This window comes from Zalophus californianus, chromosome 8 (genome assembly GCF_009762305.2).
Source record: "Zalophus californianus isolate mZalCal1 chromosome 8, mZalCal1.pri.v2, whole genome shotgun sequence".
In the NCBI taxonomy this organism is placed as follows: Eukaryota; Metazoa; Chordata; class Mammalia; order Carnivora; family Otariidae; genus Zalophus; species Zalophus californianus.
In genome coordinates this window covers 129,248,025-129,268,870 of record NC_045602.1, presented here as the reverse complement: position 1 = coordinate 129,268,870, position 20,846 = coordinate 129,248,025, and the positions used below count along the sequence as shown (strand labels likewise).

The 20,846-nt window shown below is 41.4% G+C and overlaps 1 protein-coding gene across 8 annotated transcripts in view; it reads right to left on the bottom strand.

The window, feature by feature from the left end:
* Nucleotides 1–20,846, bottom strand: part of PTPN1 (protein tyrosine phosphatase non-receptor type 1) — a 62,973-nt gene that overhangs the window by 26,070 nt on the left and 16,057 nt on the right. The gene's annotated exons all lie outside the window — the stretch shown is intronic.

Below are 20,846 nucleotides of genomic sequence, written 5' to 3'. Positions count from 1 at the left end.
GAAGAGAGTAAGCTTTCAGGGAAATGCTATACAACACAGAAAAATCACTTGAAGGAATAAAAATCTAAGTCTTAAATCTGTTGTTCTATTTGACTGGAAGCACTTAGCAACAAGTACGAATTCTGCCTTGGGAGGGGAAACAATCCGGTCAGTCCAGCTGGTGTGATTGAAGAGAAGGAAGAGATCTTCGATATGGTTAAACCACTGAACCAACAAATATTCGCTCTGAGGAAAGAAGGGCCAAAGTATCAGTAACTGTGGGCAACTGATTTTATTCAGCCAAAGGATTATATTAATATGTACTTTTTGTCACACACCCCCCCCAAAAGACAGAAAGGTAAAGAAAGTAAAACTTGGAGATGTCATTTACTAAAGATATTTAGAAAGTAAGAGGTATTCACATAATACTTTTTAAAAATTGATTTTAAAATTAAGGTAAACTCACAGAGTAAAATGCACTGATCTTACATGCAATAAGCTTTCCTAACCAACTTTAACCTACAAATATTTAAATATACCCATTTAAGTGTTTCTCTACGTTACACTGGGCTTGACGTGGGGTTTGATCTCATGACCCTGAGATCTTGACCCCAGAAGAAATCAAGAGTTGGATGCCTAACCGACTGAGCCACCCAGGTGCCCCTATCCTGCCCCTACTCATTTAACGAGGTGACAGATTATCTCCCAGTGAATACTGAATACAAAGGGCTTACATACTTACAAAGCTCTGACAAAAGAATGAATTAGGGCCCAGGGTGAATTCATTTCTGTACACATTCAGGAAAGCTCATTATCCATTATTCAAATACCTCCCAAATCCAATTAGGCCAAGTAAAACTTGGGTGAAAAGCTGACCATTTTTTGAGATGTCTTTTTTTTTTTAGAACACGCACAGGCATAAAAGCCAGTCCAGCCTTGCAGAAATATTTTCATGTTTATAGCAAGCACATCATTAAGTTAAGCATAGCAATTTTGGTTTTAACAGCCTTTTCTCTTCAGTCCCACAATGGGGTCAATGTCCCTTATTGGCTCCGTGGCAAATTGCATCAGTCATTTAAACTGTTCCACACATGACGAGGTAGCTAGCATGGCACCTGTCACAGCTGCGAGTCTGACAGAAGTGCCTGGGTCCTTGCCTCTCCATCCCTCCTAGCACAGGCCCAGGCCCAGGCCCAGAGGAGGACACAACCAGATTCTGTTGACGAATTCACAAATGGTCCCAAAGGCTCCCCCAAAACTCAAGAGTCTTTACCTCTATACCAAATGCTTTATTTCGTGGGATAGAAATGCTCCTGAAAGGGAGGGAGTGTGTTTAAGCAAAATGTCTGATCCGATCCTATTTTCTCAATTATCTGTTACAGAATGGAAGTTACTGGAATAATAATATCATTATGATTCTGCTTTGCAATTGGGACAGAGTCTCATGACAAGATAGTACCAAAATAGCTATTAATATATGGATTCAAAGCAGAAGGGGTTATTTTTTAATGGTTCTGACAGCGTCTGTTCTACAAGTCTAAAGAAAGAAAAAACTCCAGTGGTACTCTGCATTCGCCAGGACCGAGGTGAACTACAAAGTCCCTTCACACCTTTGACATCTACACTTCCCCCAGCCCCCATTCTACAAAGGGTGGCCTAATATGTTTGTTCGAGCTGTTACCTAGTACTTTATGGAGGTCCTCGCTCGCAGAAATGGACATAGCAAGCTAGATTGAAGGGAAGTGCTGAAGTACAGTAAAGGCCATAATTTAAAATGCAATAAGCGAGCATACAGGGGTGTACATTTCCTGGAACTCTTGGGGCAGTTGCCAGCTGAACAGGGAGATATATATAGAAGTGGGGGGAGGGAGAGCTAGCCTAAAATTTTAAAAACCAAATCCTCAAAGTAAGGTGTAGACCAAATTTTGTTAGTTATAAATCTCATTTTAAAGGTGAACATTAAGTTTCTGTACAATAAAATATAGTATTTCTGTATATACTCTAAAAAATAGAAAATTATCCAAGTCAGAGGTTAAATGCCTTCCAAACTGAAAGCAATACTGTGTCCTTTATATATGGAAATTAGTGGAACAATATCATTTACTTTAAAAGCCTTAGGAAAATATTTTTATTTTACTCCTACCTTTATATGATCGACTTGCAAGAAATCATATACTCAATACTGTTAAACTTTAAGATAAACTACAATGTTGAGATAATAAAGAGCGAGCTCAAAATTTAGCTAACCAACACCAAGTCTGTTTGGGTTTAAGTTTTAAAATGACCGTATACTGAATTTAAAAAAAAAGATGCTAAAAAGTAAACCAAGCACCTAAGAATCTTCTGTGGTAGCTGAAAGAGAGACAGGGAAAGGAGGGAAAACTGGTCAGCATTTAAAAGGCTGCCGGATGTACAATCATCTTCCCTGCCAGAGTCTGAAAAAGTGCTGAGTCTTTTCGTACACTGGTCCTGGGCGAGGTTAAGATAAGGGAGTTACAAATCACTAACAGAACAAGTATGTCCATGTGGGAAATGACATGGAAAAAAGCATATTCAAATTGCTTTACATATTCCTCACAAGTAAGGGGAGGCGGGCTGGGGGGGGTATGGAATGCCCTTCACAACGTCGGCAAGGGCAACATCTGGTGGAGACGGTGGAGCCGATTCCATGCTCTGATGTATGCCCTCCTCTCGGAACACAGAAAACAATGGTCCATTAAATATAGAGAAAAGCACAAAGGCATAGCTCAGCTCAAAACCAGAATGAGAATGAATGCAAAGGAAACAAAAGCCCTCCCACTCAAAATGGCCTGTAAACACAGTACCCAAAACACAGCAGATGACTAGTTCTGAAAAAGATAACCAACGGATCGTCTAGGAAATAAGTCTATTCCACATGAAATGTATTATACACCCTGTCAGGCACTTTCAAGATAAATATATTCAAGATCACGGATAAACGAAGGAAACCTTTTTTAAAAAGATGTTATGAATAAAAACAGGGAGAAATGAAACCAGAATAAGTAGACAGGAAAGAACAAATGAGAAATCTTGGAAATTTAAAAACAAAAACAAGACACAAAACCTCAACAGAGAGGATAAATGCTAGACTGAACATAAAGGAGGAGTAAATTGAAAGCTAGGAGGGAGGAACAGAGCTTGAGAAATAGGACACAGAGGAGAGAGGCCACAACACACACCCAAACAGTCAGTACCCAGACACATCAGGATAAGGGTTAAGCTGCAAAATATTAAGGATAAAAATCTTCAAAACAAATTATAGTATCTTTCAGAAGCTTAATAGAGCTTTAACATTATCACTCAATTTTTAACAACTCTAAGGTTACACAGCCATTTAAAGTAAAGAACTCTTAAAAATATAGAAAGGGACCACTGTCATTGATAACCCCAAATCATTTACAAGAACAAAGCCACTTTATGTATTTGTAGTTAATAGCTATTTTTGATTCCCTAAGGTCTTATGCAGTTTCAGAACTGAAAAATTATGTTCCAGCTGCAATAATAGGACTTATTTAGAAATGGAGGATCTGACCTTTAAGAAAACTTTGTGATTGGTGAAAGTATATCAATACGGTCTTCTAACTACTAAAAAACTTTGATGCAGATAAAATTAATTTGGACACAGCATTCTGAGTTCACTAGAGTAAGCTACTACAATCTTAAATTATTTGTAGGCTAAGTAGAACGATTAACAAAGAGGTATGAAAACTGCTTTTTCAAGTGTCGCTGATTCTAAACCTTATTTTTACAGTCCTTAGTAGTATATGTTTTTTCTAAAAAATCACTTATGCTTTCTGTTAAATGTCACGACTTTCACCTTGGGCAGAAATCAATAGGCAGAAAATGAATCAGACTTACAGTAATTGATGTCAATAAAGCACACTGGAACCAGTGTCTTTTTAAATGCTGAGAATCACAAAGCCATTCCTGTAAGAGAACAGTCTCAAAAGCGGAATCCACTTTCGCTTCTGTTTTGTTTATCTTCTGCTTTCCATAAGGACAGTTTAGGTACTTCAGGCCCCAGGGTGCTGGCACTTGGCCCGAGGACAGTGGTGCAGCTGACTAAGGACACAAGTAGTCGGGGGACATGAGAGTGCAAGGCTTACACCTTCCCTTGGAGGGAAAGGGACTGCCAACCACCAGCTTCCTCCCTCCACGGTTAATTCCCCTCAGCCCGGAGGTCACAGGGAGGGACCTTACGAACCCACACGATATTCCCACACCCACACCGATGGTCCCTCTGAAATTCCTGAGAGCCATGCTTATAAAACGGATATGGTACTTCTGTGGATAATTTAGGAGGGTAAATGGGAGGAAGACACAATGTCCAAATGAAAGTAGCTTTGGTTAAGAATTTCTTAAACACCGAGAGAACAGTACAAGATCCTGGTGCCTTAACCAAGGCTTTTTTTGCATTATTATCATCGAACAAATAAATTTTCTAAATACTTTCTAAGTGTAACATGGTTTTCTATACACCACTTAGGGGATCAGGGATGAAGAAGGAAGACATTATCAATGCCCCCAAAGCATTATGAAGTGATTAGTTCTTCAGTGAGGCCACAAAAATAAAGTGATAATTTAGGGGAGAGAGAAAGCAGGTGACCAAGCTCTTCAACATAGCTTTCCAAAGAACTCCGTATAGGGATTAAGGAAGCGGGGCTTAGATGCAATATACGAGCCCCTTCAACTGAGCACTGACCACGTGGCAGGCCCTAAGGATAGGAGCATGAGAGGCAGAAGTCCTGCCATCACCGAACTTCGCCAAGTTCGTCGTCCACTGGGGACGATGGCCAGATAAACCGGATGCGACCTTCCGAGCTAGGTGCTGTCACATGTAACTCCTATGAACACATCCACAACCATCCCTCTGGGTTACACAGCATTAACAATAAAACAGATTAAGGCCCACAAGCAAGGGGACATTCTACCTATGCCCCCGGGACCCCACCATCCGGGTCTGCTCACTCTTGGAAAGGCAGAGTGAGTGGTTCAAAACCCCCAACTTCTACGGGGCCTCTTGATACTGTCTCCATAGTTCCGCCTTTTCCAGAAATGTCATGTAGTTGGAATGATATCATATGTAGCCTCTGTCCACGTTTTTCTATTAGGTTGTCTTTTTCTTAATAATATGCAGTGCTCCTTATGTACTCTGGGTACAATGTCCCTTGGTGGTCATATATACTGCAAATAACTTCCTCTGCATCAGTTGGTTTTTGCTGTGTAACAAACCACCCCAAAACACAGGGCTTACAACAATGGCTTATCTGCTGGAAACCACCTTTCCAATTTATTTGTTGTACATTTAAAAACTTTTATGGGGCGCCTGGGTGGCTCAGTTGGTTAAGCAACTGCTTTCGGCCCAGGTCATGATCCTGGAGTCCCGGGATCGAGTCCCACATCAGGCTCCCTGCTCGGCGGGGAGTCTGCTTCTCCCTCTGACCCTCTTCCCTCTCGTGCTCTCTATCTCTCATTCTCTCTCTCTCAAATAAATAAATAAAATCTAAAAAAAAAAAACCAAAAAACTTTTATGTATGGGAAACTAAATCTTAAGTGTGGGAGGATGATCATGAAACTGTCAATGCGGTAACAGTGGAGCGGCTACTGCCAGCTGACAGGGTGATGAGTGGTTCTGTATTTTCTATCGCTTTCCAGTATTTCCTACAGGGAACATGCATTGCCTGTGTAATTAAAAGTTTAAAAGTAGTTTTTAAATTTGTATGCATTCCAAACTATTGACCTTTTCCTGTGCAATTTCCTCTACTGCTCCTAGCAGTAGAGTCTTTCTTCCTCAATATGGTAATACCACTTTTTTAAAAAAAACATTTACTCTTAATCTATCTGGAGTTTATTTTCCTGCTACAATTTTCAACTATGCCCATCATTGGCCATTAAGCCTCACACTGTGCTTCTGGTTCAATCAGTTTACCAGTCCCACCACACTCAGTGCAATCTTTGTGCTTGTGTATTACAGCAGCTCAAACTGTGTATTACAGGCAGCTCCTCCTCCCTCTCCCTAAGTTGAAATAGTAACAAAATGCAGCTGCATCTGATAATTCTGATTTCAGAATGAACAAATCACTATTTTTCAGAGATAGATGAACCTTTACAATTAGGTAGAGTTGTTTTTTAAGAAGATGATGCAGCCCAGACTCATTTTTTGCAACTATTTAGCAAATTTTAAAAATCAACAGGAACACAAGAGATTAAATATGGGGAATTTTAAAAACCCACAATAGTAGTTCTGTAGTTAAAATGAATACTGTTACTTTATTCTTCTGTAAGGAAAGAACGGGCAGGATGGGATGGCTCCAACACAAAAATCTCCATATTTTTCTAGTATGTATTACTATGCATATAAACTTGTAGCAAAATAAAATAACTAAAAACATTAAATTATTTCTAGTCACCATGTTCATAAGCAGTTCTGTTTAAAAAAAAAAAAAAGGTAAAGCATTGTTCACCATGTCAACTCCCTGACTTCTAACTTTGGGCAAAGCAAATTTTACTTTATTATTAAGTCTATTTAATTAAAAAGCAACTTTTAGATAATATTCAGGTAGCAGTTTCTCAACAAATTAAATTAGTACATTTCCCACCTTGTCAACATATTTAGTGAGATGAGATTTTTTAGAGGTTCTCTCCCTTCCTACTCTCCACTCATAAGCCCTGGGCTTTTGGTCTTCTGCCTTCTTTGAGCTGAATACATGAAAAGCACATTCTCTACACAATGGAAAGAGGCAGTAAACCTTTGCTAATAACATACGATCAATTTTTAGAAGCTTTTTAAGGCTAGTACATGCCAAATCCTTCCTCAAGAGACTCTGCTCAATGTCTCAATGCCACACTAAAACTAAAGAGGAACCAAAATCCATATACATAGTGCTATACACAAACTGGAGTCACTATTGTTACATAAATAACTGAAGCTACTGGAGATGTAATATCCTTTAAAGATATTACAATTAGCTAGATATTCTTCCTCCCAAGGCTCACTAAATGACTAGCAGGAAAATTAATCCCAAGGGCCAAATGGATCAAACATTTTACAAAAATCAGGATAAAGAACTTTAGAAGCACTAAATCCAAGCACTTTTTTTTTTTTTAAGATTTTATTTATTTGAGAGAGAGACACACAGTGAGAGGGAGTGAGCACGAGCGGGGTGAGGGGCAGAGGGAGAAGCAGACTCCATGTCGAGCAGGGAGCCCGACGCGGGACTCGATCCCAGGAGCATGGGATCATGACCTGAGCCGAAGGCAGCCGCTTAACCGACTGAGCCACCCAGGTGCCCAATCCAGGGACATTTTTATGTAACAGCAATACATAAACTAAAAAAAAAAAAAAAAATCACTAAGCAGAATGTTTGTTTTCCTACTGTGCTGAAAAGCAATCTTCACAAGAATATTCAGGGCGAACAGTATAAAATTTCCCTAAGATATTCATTAGAAGACAGGATAGTTAAAAAGCCAGAACTGTAAAGTTCTTTAAAGGTTTTGCCACCCAAATATATTCCTTAAAGCAAACTCTTCCACAAGATGCCAAAAGTCGAGTTTTGACAATGACCTTCAGAATCAAAACCACCATATATCATTGTACTTGGAGCCAATTTTTGCTCTTGCATTTCAAGTTGTGCCAAGTGTCGATGAGGCAGGTAGTTAGGTCGTGGTCCCCGTCCTCAGTGAGTTCCCATTTAGCGGGGGAAGACCACCTGTGGCCACAAACAAATACTGCAGGAAGTACTGAACACAGGGGAAATCTGTTCCGCTGAAAAACGGGAAAGGCACCAAGGTTAGCTAGTACAGGTGGGAAGAATAAACTTGGGAGTACCTAACTGCAAAGCAGACACTTCTGGTACAGAGGAAAGAGATCTTCCTGGCCCCGCTGACCAGCTGCTTCTCCTTGCAGACTTTGACTGGCGTCAACTGGAGGAAATAAATCAGACAGCTATGTCCAAGCTGTTTGCCCAGCCTGTCCCGGCACTGCTGCTTGAAAGGAAACCTTGGCACAGAGGCATGGGGTACAGAAGGGATGGCCATTCTTCCTCCAGGCAACCTGGGAAGCCTGCTGCTTGGGCCACTGACTAAGCCCCTGTCATCACACCAAGGTCAGAAAGGTCAGAAAGAAGAGTGGGCCCGCACCCCACTACAGTGGCCTGTGCCTCATGTCGGTGTGCCCAGACTCCTAGGGATGCCCAGGGCACGAAGAACACTTCCTAAACTTCCTACCTCCATTCAACAGGGCTGGACAGGTTTTCTGGAAGAGATGAGAGATTAGTCTCCCCTGCTCAAGAGCAGACACTCACCAGGTCTAGCTTGTTAGGCAGCGCAACCCAATTCCTGCAGTAGGGCCCTCAGTAAGGATTTACTAGAGGAGTGTGCTAAACAGGTCAGAAAGAAGGGAGAGCTATGAATCTGGAATTAAGAGGATGACAATGGATACAAAATGACTGCAATAACAAAGTACTGATGACCCAACTAACTTTGAGAATTCTGTTCTCTCTGACCTCCTCAATACAAGGCTCATGGGTGATTTTCCAGTAATGAGTAATTTCCTGGCTAGGATACCCAGGGAATGGCTGGGTGTGAGAGAAACATTTCTTGGAAGGATGTGCCTCTTCCCCCCACCCCCACCCCTTCCCCTGCAGGCAGAGCCATTTTCTGCTGTGATACATTCCTGGAGAAGGTAAGGTAACATTCCATCCCAATGTACACCCTCCCTACAAATCTGGGATGGAGCAGGCCAATGGCTGGGATAGCAGGAAGGATCTTACATGGAGCTGCCAAGCCAGGCGGAGGAGGGACTCAGTTTAGTACAAAGCACTCCCAAATTATGACATACTGGGACTCTCTGCAAACAATATTCAGGCAGGAATGTCAAGCACGGTCTTGCTAGCTCCTTGTGCCCAGCAGGGCTTGCCATGATGATCAGCTCCCGAGAAGCTGGACTCTGACTGTACTTCCAGGCTGATGGGCACCTCAGTCCGGACCCTGGAGGCTATCATCTCCTTTCCTTGATCTTTCACCTTCCTCTCCAAGGCCAAAGTAGAAGTGCTTCTGGCTTCCCCGATCCCAGAGTATTCAAGTTTTTTCTTCTTTGAAATAAGTATTTGTTATGGCGCTAGGATTTACTTCAAAACAAATCAGAGCTAGGAGGGGTTCATGGGGTAGGGTGTGGGGAGTTCAGATGAAAGGAGATGGGCTCTAAGTTTATAATTTTGAAACTAGGTGACAGATATATAAGGGCTCATTATACTAATCTAATTCTATATGTTTGAAAGTTTTCTGGAAGGAGATTCTAAAAGCTCAGTTTTTCAAAGTAAGGGGACGATATAATGAGATGTCGGTTTTTGAGCGATTACTCTGGTTTTAGGATTGGGAAGGTGGCAGCAGCAATGGCAGTTTTCCCTTCCTCCCAAGTTCCTCCACATAAGGAAACAGAGCAACATTTCTGTTGCTGACTCAGGATAGAAAGGATAGAAAACTGACTCAGACAACAACTAAAACAAAACCAGGGACAAGGCACCCGTATGATCCTGAAAGTATGAGGACTTGGGGACAAGCCACTCACTGAGACCCACGTGGCATCAGCATTTGTGTGGGAGGAAGGTGAATCAAGACCACAGGTGATTCTGACAACTCTGAGATCGGAAGAACCCCCCAATCAGCAGCAGGTGCTCACTGCCAAGTGTGATGGCCAATCTGTGTTCTAAGCCGAACCGCAGATTCTGCAGGCTCCAGATCACGGGCAAGGCCAGGCTCTTCCGCCACCCAACGTGCTGGGGCATTCCGGGCCCTATAAAATCTCAACAACTGAGCAAAGAAAGGCCCTCCTAGGACAAAGCCCTGCACTGAGGAGAAACTTCTAGGAGCAGAACAAATTGAGCAAACACGGGCAATAGGGGGCTAAGGAGAGGGGAGGCTGCAATAAAGTTAGTCTGATGGGAGAAACAGGGGAAGCCCATCTTAGAAAGTACAAGGTCATTTTAAAATAACTTCACAAACACATCTGAAGAGGGAGCCGGAGAGCACTAAGCTAGACTATCTATCTGACCCACCCCTTCTTCCTAAAACTACAAGGAAACTGTCCACTTAAAAATGATGCGAAGACAAGGAGCAGTTGAGTTCCACACAGCATTATTCTATGAAAGACAGTAAGGGACACAGCAGTATCTCTACAGGAAATAAAAGCCAGATGGAAAGATGACCACGACAGATGAAAACTCATCTGACTAGCAACCAGAAATTAAGAAAATGGCAGAAGCTATGGAAGAACAATATAGACAAGAATGAGACATCAAGAATCAAGGTCACTGGAAAAAAAGAATGATCTGAAAAGAGAAGTAAAAGAAATAAGGAAAGAACTAAAAATAAAAGGAAAATATATTTTCAGAAATGAAGACAAAACGAGGATCATGAGTGCAAATAAACATGTTAATGCCTTTTAGAAGCAAAATAAGGGGGAGTTAAAAATTTTTTTAAAGAAATAAACAGAAATAGGTTCCTTGTACTATCAATTGTAATTTTTTGAAATCCTATTAATCCTATTTAATTTTTTTTTAATTAAAAAGACTTCTTTAGAGGGTACACGTGGGAGAGGGAGAGAGAATCTCAAGCAGACTCTGTGTGGCTCGAGGCAGGGCTCGATCTCACAACCTTGAGATTATGACCTGAGCCAAAACCAAGAGTCAAACACTTAACCGACTACACTGCCCAGGTGCCCCATAGTTAAATTTTAAAATTTTTGAGAGAAAGTGAAAGAAACAGATGACAGGCAAAGAAGATCAAACACAGACATAACAGGCTGAGTCCCTGAAAAAGGAAACCAAAGCAATGTAAGAAAAGAAATACTGAAAACTCTTAAATCAAGACTTTACTAAGGCTAAAAAAAAAAAAAAAGAAAAGGTCTGAAACTCTTCACTGAAAGATACATTGATTTTTGGAGGAGAATGACTGAAAATGGCAACCACAGCATGGTTTAATAAATGATCAGACTTTGAAATAAAAGGATAAAAAAATCCTTTGAGAATCTAGCAAAAAGACCCAGTAACTTTTAAGGGAAACATAATTAGGATGTCAAACATCCACAGCAATGCTTTGTACCAGAAGATAATGGAGTAACGTATTTAAATTACTTAAGGGAAAAAAAAATGTGATCCAAAGATTTTTATATTCAGGCAAAGTGGCCTTCAAATTTAAAGGCTGTTAAGAACATGCACCATCAATTCAAAGAATATTGTTCCATAATCTTTCCTGAGAAATCTGGTAGAGAGTGAGCATCAGGCAACCAAAATGACAAGGGAGACTCTGGGAAGAATGGGAAGTCAGCTTTAGTATTTACTAGTAGATTTAAGACACAAGGATGGTGGTAAGGAGACCATGCACTGTGTAATAATGTAGAGTACAACTATCAAAAGGGAGTATGGGAGGCAGAACGGAGGAAAGAGTTTTTAATCTTGCTGATGGGTTCAATGGATATCTATGACTGAGAATCTTCAAGTATCAACTGAGAGTAGCTCAAATAAGATCCTGGGGAAGAAGGAAGGGAACAGGAATAAATGGCCACTAGGTAATGTCAGTACGGCTCAAAGAAGGCCATCACAGTAACAGCCAAACATGGAGGGCAACAAGGGTACACGATAAAGCAGAAGGAATCATTAGAAAATATAAACATTCTTAAACACCAAAAGACTTAACCATCTATAAAGTTCCTTCTCAAAAATTATAAAAATAACGTGGCCAGAGCAGAGAATACAAAGATGTAACAAAAATCTTAATCAAGGTTAACAGTCTAGTCAGTGTCCACTCCTCCAAACTTTTCTCCAAACACATGCAAACATAAATCATGAACACTTACTGCTTGCTTTTACACAAACAGGCTCACACTATACATGTTATCCTATAATATAATCTCGTAATCCAGCCATCTAACCTGCCTTCATTTAGTTTTTAAACTGGATTTTCTAAGTATTCAATCACATTAGCAAATACAGTAAATCTGCCTCTCCCAATACTTTCACAATAATTTAATTTTCTTATCTTATTACTTTACCTAGAACCTCCAAAATAATGTTCAATGAAAGCTGGATTAAGTTAAAAATAACTTCAGCATTTTACAAGTTAGGTTTGAGATATAAGTTCGCCTATTTAAGTAGCTTCCTTCTATTCCTATGTTTTACATTTTACTTTATAGTTACATTTTAATTGTTAAGAGCTGCTAAGTAAGGCCACTTAGAATTGAACAGTTATTTTTTTATCAGGGAGAGTCTAACCTCCACAGATGCTATTCTGGACAGAAAGAGCTCCCTGCCTTCTCTCACTGTCCAAACTCTAACCTCACAATCATACCTAACTAGTTTTTCTCTTTGGGCCTTTTCCATTTGCTTGGATAAAGTCCCTTGACAGTTATCTCCTGCTTTTAATTTTTCTCCAGCCGACTATCTGCTCGATGTGCTTTGGAGCTATCTCATGCAACTGGACAGCAGCATCAACCACCCTGGCTTCTCTCCTGCTCTCTTCATGATTTCTGAACTCAGTCACTCTAAAACAACTTCCTTTTCACACATCTACTGTTTCTTTCCTTTTTATGTGCCCAAATTGAAAACTTCTCATTTAGAAAATCCAAGCAAGACTGAAAAACCAGATCACATATGAAAACCGTATGACCACTGAAAATCAACTGCCCACGTGTGTAACAACCAGGGTGGTGCATATCTTCTTGGTTATCTGTCCCACAGAGTGGTAGTCATGGAATAGTCAGATGATCTGTTATCACCTGAGAATATTCATTCAAGAGTAAGAGCAAAGATCTCAAAGCCTCCTTTGTTACTGGTACTTCCCCTGTATGTTTACTCTTCTACTTACTCTGCTTTTTTTTAAATTACAGGCAACTTGACATTTTTATCACTGTCAGGCCTTTTTCAGACATTGTTAATACTTCAGTCCATTCTGAATGGCACTAAGTGGTTCTCTCTTGGTTAGAAACAATCCAGAGTATCTTTCAGCAGCCAGGTCAGAAACTATAAACTAGCTAAACGGTCTATAAACAACCAGTAGACTGGTAAAGTACATTCAGACTGACAATTCTGTTTTCAATCTATTTCTCTTACAGGTAGGTAGCTGCTTTCTTAAACAGGTTTAGAGAAAACACATAGGGGCATGACAGGGATATATGATTAGGGGAGGGGATGCTTCTTCAGGGCAGAATGAAAAAAAGACCCTATAATTAAAGCATCAAAAATAGTATTACTAATACAAGAGTCTATGGAAAACAAACAATACAAATGAATACAAGTAAAACTGAGGAAATCTGAATAAGATGGGCAAATTATATCAATGTCACAATCCTGGTTGTGATACTGTACTACTTTTGCATAATGTTACCATGGGGGGCACTGGACAAAGTGTACAATGGATTTCTGTATTACCTCTTGCAACTGCTTATGAATTTACAATTATCGCCATAAAAATTTCAATTAAAAATATAATTGACAGGAGCGCATCGCTGGCTCAGTCAGTAGAACATGTGACTCTTGATCTCAGGATTATAAGTTCAAGCGCCATGTTGGGTGTAGAGATCCCTTAAAAATAAAATATTAGAGGGGCACTTGGATGGCTCCAGTCGATTAAGTAGCTGCCTTCAGCTCAGGTCATGATCTCGGGGTCCTGGGATCCAGCCTCACATCAGGTTCCCTGCTCAGCAGAGAATCTGCTTCTCCCACTTCCTCCGTCCTCCCTCCCATTTGTGCGTGCTTGCTCACTCTCTCTAAATAAATAAAAAAACTTTAAAAAAATAAAATCTTAGGGGCACCTGGGTAGCTAAGCTGGTTGAGCATCCAACTCTTGATTTCAGCTCAGGTCATGATCTCAGGGCAGTGAGATTAAGCCCCAAGTCAGGCTCCATGCTCAGAGGGGAACCTGCTTAGGATTCTCTCTCCCTCTCCCTTTGCCCCTCCCCCCATGCTCACACTTTCTCTCGCTTGTGCTTGCAGGCTCTCTCTAAAATAAATAAATCTTTAAAAAAAATAAAATCCTAAAAAAATGATTGGCAGAATACAGACAAAACGTTTATAGTACTTACATTGTATAGTGACAGGGACAAAGCAAATTTTTATTCTTTGTTTTCACTTTACAATGAAATACAGTATAAATTAGAAATATAAGAATTCTTAAAAAGGTTGAAAGGATATAATCAAGACTTTGGACATTTAAAAAATATTTTATAAAATCTCAAGGAATAGGAGGAAAATAAATACAAGACTGTTCAACAAACCACAGGATTCTACTATAAAGCAAATCCCTAACTTTTTTTTTTTTTTAAAGATTTTATTTATTTATTTGACAGAGAGAGAGACAGCGAGAGCAGGAACACAAGCAGGGGGAGTGGGAGAGGGAGAAGCAGGCCTCCCGCGGAGCAAGGAGCCCGACGTGGGACTCGATCCCAGGACCCTGAGATCATGACCTGAGCCGAAGGCAGACACTTAACGACTGAGCCACCCAGGCGCCCGCAAATCCCTAACTTTTAAGATCTGTATAATCAAAGGGGAAGTACTACTTTCTATCAATAAATAAACTTCCAGGAGTCATTATCTCAAGAGGTGATATACTCTAGAGACCAATACTCTGGCCACGCATGCATTCCCTGTGTTCCTCAAAACTGCTAAGCCACTTCTAACCCAAAGGCTCACCCACCTTTTCCTTCAGGCCTCGTTTACCCATTCAGTGACCTGTTCAAACCAGCTTAAGACCCAATCTTCAACACTTTCCACTTTTTTTTTTAAAAGATTTTATTTATTTATTTGACACAGAGAGAGAGAGACCCACAGCGAGAACAGGAGCACAAGCGGGGGGGTGGGAGAGGGAGAAGCAGGCTTCCCGCTGAGCAGGGAGCCCGATGCGGGGCTCGATCCCACGACCCCGGGATCATGACCTGAGCTGAAGGCAGACGCTTAATGACTGAGCCACCCAGGCGCCCCATCCTGGCACCTCTTATGTTTCTCTCACAGCACTTCCACCACTTTGTGCAATGGTTTCATGCTGTCTCCTTCCTAGGACCATGAAAAAGACCACAGGTTTATGTTCCTGATCACTCCTGTCCTTGTCAGTGCCTAGCACACTGCCTGGCACCTGCAGGTGCCCAATAAACTTGTGATGAATTACATGCCGGCATGATTTATATGAATTTATAGATGGCCGTCATAATGGTTTATAGGGAAAATTAGAGGATTCTTCTGTTCAAGAATAATTGTTAGGTAGATTACTCTTAAGTGCTGAGTCCTTCATATGGTTCATTTCATTCCACAAACATTTCTGAAGGATTTACAGAAGTATCCAATCCTATACAGCAACTAAATTCTATAGTTAGCAAGAAGCAAAACCACATGCAATTAACATTAACCTTGGAAAAAATACCTTCAACTGCCAACATAGAAGCCTCAGATATTTTAAAGCCCAGATCTTAACCTCTTTTGTTTCTCTTTCAACTAGAGCCTCCCTTTCCCTACAGAGGATATTAAGGTGTGGTCTGCCAGGACAATGCAGTATTTAAAGGAATGTCTTATCTGTTTGGGGTGGGGGCAGGGAGGATGACACCATGTCCAGTTTAACTAAGGAAGGTTCAATGTGTGTGCAATGCAAGTCCATAAGGCAATGCTGGGCCAGACACTACGTACTTTAGGTACTGAGGACACAAAAGATGTGAATACACGATCCCATATTCTCAGAGGGTTCGCATGCCAGCTAAGAAGAAAATAAATATACATAAGGAATAAAAATATTACTTCATATAAAATGCTAAGTATTAAAAAGGAATAGCATGCTGCAAAAAAAAACACTATTTGGCATATCAGAACCTGATGGATGTTCTTTCCAGTGGCTTTTTTTTTTTTTAAAGATTTTACTTATTTATTTGACAGAGAGAGAGACACAGCGAGAGAGGGAACACAAGCGGGGGGAATGGGCGAGGGAGAAGCAGGCCTCCCGCGGAACTGGGAGCCCGATGCGGGGCTCGATCCCAGGACCCCGGGATCATGACCTGAGCTGAAGGCAGACGCCCAACGACTGAGCCACCCAGGCGCCCCTCCAGTGGCTTTCTTTCTGTAACCAAATCCTGATTTCCCCCGAGGCAGAGGATTCCGACTAGGGCCAAGAGAGCGAAGCAGCTGAAGGCAACTGTAAAAGGCCAGAGACCAGGAGGGCCTGGGTGCCATCACGGGAGGAGATCAGGAGGAAAGGGAAGCAGTTCAGACATACATCCAAGAATGAAGGTGGAGGACTTGGCCATCAGTTGGATGTAAAAGTAATCAGAGAATTGAAGATTAGGTTTTTGAGTTAGTGCCACTAAGGATAGATTTGTAAATGTAAGTATCCACTGATTTTATAATCACCCAATGGATTTCTCAAAGCAGAAAAAAAATAATTCTTAGTGGTTAAAAAAAAATCAAGCTTACAAGACAAGATAAAGCAGTGGTCTACATCACAAAACACATCCTCAAAAAGCATGCGAAAATCTACAGAAACCTATTTAATATAAAAAGAATGTATTAGAAAAGATCTAAAATCTTTTGGGTAGCCCACTGCTGATCCCATTTTAAAAGAATGCAGCATATTTGCACAGGTTAAAAAAAAAAAAGACAAGCGCTTGAATAATTTTCTGGCAAATTACACATTTTTCAGACGAAATGCTAGTAAATTACAGAGAGAAAAATCTAAAGTCTCATTTGGATAAGACTTGCTAAAAAGCAAGACCCACTGTGACAGCTTCATGTGCCCATGATTAAGGGGAAAAAAACACCAGAAACTTCCATCACACTATGCCAGAATGTACTTGTGGAACAATCTGTAGTTCTGGGGAGCCGCCACGTTCCTCCTTCAGCTCCACCTGACCCATCTTCTTGATTACAGTGATGCCAGACGGAACCTTTCCGAAGCAGTACATCAAACCCTCCTTTCCGGGTGTGCATTGCATGGTGTCCCTTTCTGCTCGGAAGGGAAATCCATCAAGTCAGAGACAAAAAGCTGGGTATGAATAAGCAGAGAAGCTCCAGCTCTGCAGTCTCCACCAACCAGTTTAAAAGTGTGAGCTGCTGAAAGAGGAATGAACGCTCAGGCCTCCTCTCTCCATCAGCTAACAGCCCAATGTCCGAGCATTCTGGTAGTGTTTGGTGGAGGACAAAAATGAGGTACAGGTTGAACTGTGTGTTCGGGGAGAGGGATGTAGTATCTGCAGGAGAGGAGAGGCCTGGAGCAGACGCTTTCCCCCAACACTGCCAGGGCCAGGCCCTGCTGCGCCATTCAGCCCTCCCAGGTCCCGTCTGCTAGACTGCCTGGTGCTGCCAGTCCTTGCCCAAAAAGACAGACTGTCTTTGTACCATGTGAAACAGGAGTCAGGCCATAAGAGACCACAGTCAAGACCTACCCTAAAGTTTAGCCTGTCTCCTGGCAGAAGACATCTTGGTCTCTGAAATACTGCAGCGGACAGTTTTAGAGGGGGTAACTAGGAAGTGCACCATATCATGTCACGGACTGTCATGGAAAGGTCTTCTCTGAAAACGAATCAGAAATCAGAACTGCAACCAAGGGAGGCGATGTTAATTATAAAAGCTGTTATTTTCTGCAATGGGATATACAATAGAGGAGAAGATTGAAATTCATTTGGTTTATAAAGTTTAGTCATCCGGGATTCCATAATTTCTCACAGCAAAAATAACATGTGATAACTCTGCCGCAACATTTAATTTAGAAAACCTCAAAAAGACTATACATTTCTTCCAAAAGCAGGAGACGGACAGGGTATTTGGTTATAGACCAGAGGCAAAGCCCCTGTTCAGAAGCAACAAAATGGCAACCAAGGAAAAAACAGGCCAATGCCTGGGGATCCCAGAGGAAAGCAAAAAGGGGGTAAGGAAGAGAGAGCCAGGCTTAAGAAGAGTCCCTAGAAGCTGTCATTGCTCTCCAGCCCCAGAAACTCTGGCCTAACCGTGTTCCTCTCAGCTCTTTATCTATCCCCTGCATCCCTGAATCCAGCCTGCCTCCAAAATCCACAGGACTCCATACTTACATGGAAGCAGGAGCAAAATCACGTTGAGCGCCAGTGTCGCATGGGAAGGGGAGATATTAATCCATACCCATACCCGCCCTCCCCACATACACACACATACATATTACCCCCTAGATGGAATCCGGAATGGTTCTTATTTGTAAAATCACTATTACTGTGTAACACTAATCATTATCACATACACTAATTCTAGGGGGACAGTACCTATCGTATTAATAGGAGTATTTCAGGTGTACTGATTAAAAAGGTTCCATGGGTGAGCTTGGAACTTAATCACTATTTATAACACTGATTCTATAGAAAACTATGTTCAAAGTGCCAGACAACCAACTTTCAAACTTTTGAAGCAGACACATTTGTGTATTAGGGACTGTCTGTACTTTCATGCCTGGTTACCATTTTGACTCTATGCCAGACAGAAACATCCATCTGAACATAGTTTTTGTGAACTGATCCAAATAGGATTTAAGGGGATGCTCTGGATGATAATAAATGTTGAGGTCCTCCATGAAACAGAAGACTGGCTATGGCTTTTATCCAGGCCTGTCGATTTAAAAAGGACTATATGGGGATATTAAAAAAACAAAAAGCAAAACTCATGAACACAAAATTTTGCCACAAACAGACCCTGTTCTGGCCCATAGACGTATTGTCGTTAAAGTCTGCCAGCTGTTTATTAACACCCCTCCCAGCATGCTTGAGCCTGTGCTTGCTTCTACCATCCATCCTCCTCAATGCACCCTCAATGCAGAGGCAGCGAGCAACAACAGATGCATCAGACACAAGAGGCAGTTTATTGCTAGTTCGCAGGCAGTCAAACGTCACGAGGTACACAGGAGCAAACCCACAGAGTTTGGTTACCATGTTTATAGCCAACACCACATGCCCTGTATCCTTATAGGGAAGCGGCCTCAAGATCCAACATGTCGGTAATTGCTAGTGGTGGTTGTGGTAGCCATGGCGGGGGTGGGGGTGCGGTGAGGAGGGGAAGCAAAGAAGGGGGGAAATAAGACAAAGAGTACGATTGTGGGTGGGGACCCAGTGACACACAGACTGCAACATGGGGACTGAATAAGTATGCTTAAACCCAACACACTGGAACACAAATGCTTATTGCTTCCCACACAATCTTCTACACATTTTATAAGACTCCTACCAACAACCCTGTCTTTAAAGCTGTTTCTACTCTGTTCTTAACTGTTCTACCCCTGACCCTTCAACCTTGTTTGCAGGCATTTTTAGGTTTAAAAAATCTCGGTAAATAGGGGCAAATGGCTGGCTCAGTCGGTAGAGCATGGGACTCTTGATCTCAGGGTCAAGCCCCATGCTGGGTGTGGAGATTACTTAAAAACAAACAAACTCAGTAACTTAACATGGAGGATTCAGATCTGCTGCTCTAATTGACATAAGCAGAATGAAGGCAGGCAAGTGCTATAATCTAATAGGAAATCTCTATTCCATTTCAGACTCAGTTACTCTGATGAAAGGCAATCCTGGGGCTCCAGGAAAGTCACACATCTGGAGGATGTGGCGGAAAGGCCGCTGGACCAGGAAGAGCAGGATTCCCTTCGGGTCAGAGGTCTGCTCTATGACCATTTAATCACGCCGGGGGCGGGGGGGGGGGGGGGCGGGTGTTGGGTCTCAGTTCACTTGAAGAACAATCCTCGCCCCAAGTCGTTCACCATAATGACAGTTTTAAAATAGGTGCTCTGCAAAAAGTGCTCTGCAAATTATAAAAGTGCTTCTATTCTAAATTTGATTACATTCACATAAAAATTCCAGTTTAAAAGAAAACCCTAAAAAAAAAAAAAAATCAAATAAAGTAAGAAGCCAAAGCAACCCTAAGTATCCCTTCTTCACCAAACTAGATGTGTCATTCCGCTCCAAGCTATAAAGCCGAGCTTGCCCAGGCAAGAAACAAGACTTTCACATTTATTTTTATTCCTCTCCTCCTCTTCTCCATTCAAATAATACCGCTTATTTCATAAGATCCAGAAGAGGGAAAGGTTAAGATCCACAAATAATAGAATAATCTTCAGGGCTGAACCAGGGATAATATGTTAAGAAAAAAGTGAAAGACAAAAATAGTGACTTCGTTTCAGATGCAAATGCTTCACCTGCCCAGAATTTTTTTTGCTCGGAACTTTCTGGCAAGATCCAAATCTCAGGAAATTCCAAACAAGTGAAACTCTAAAGGCAATTTACTTAGGAAAAAGGATCTAACTTTAGAGACCCAAGCACACAGCCCCCATTCTTGCCTAGTTCTTTACTTTTACAGAGTTGCACCAAACCAACCACAAAATCATATGCTAACAAGAGCTTTGCTTCCTGCAAGTTGACAACTCTCTGGTTTCTAATAAATGCCTCTATTTCCTGTCAGCATTGGTCAGTCCCAGCTACCAAGCCTATGAAGTTTGAGCGAGGGAGACTTTCATACCACGGCTGTCTCTCATACTTGGCCAGCATGCTGGAACACAACAGCTAATAAGCCACAGGGAAATTGCCCCTCCAGATTGGCATGGTCTGTGCATGGCACAGAGACCGGGCGAGCTGAGGAAGACAAGGACAGATAACAGATGAGACTTTGTTCCACTAAGTGTCGTATGTGTATATGTGTATATATATGCATATATACACATGTGTGTATATGTGTATATATATGCATATATACACATGTGTGTATATGTGTGTATGTGTGTGTGCATATACACACATGTATGTATATATATGCATAAACATATCTGGGTGTAGGCCCCCCAATGAAATTAAATCCGAGGACATACAAGGCACT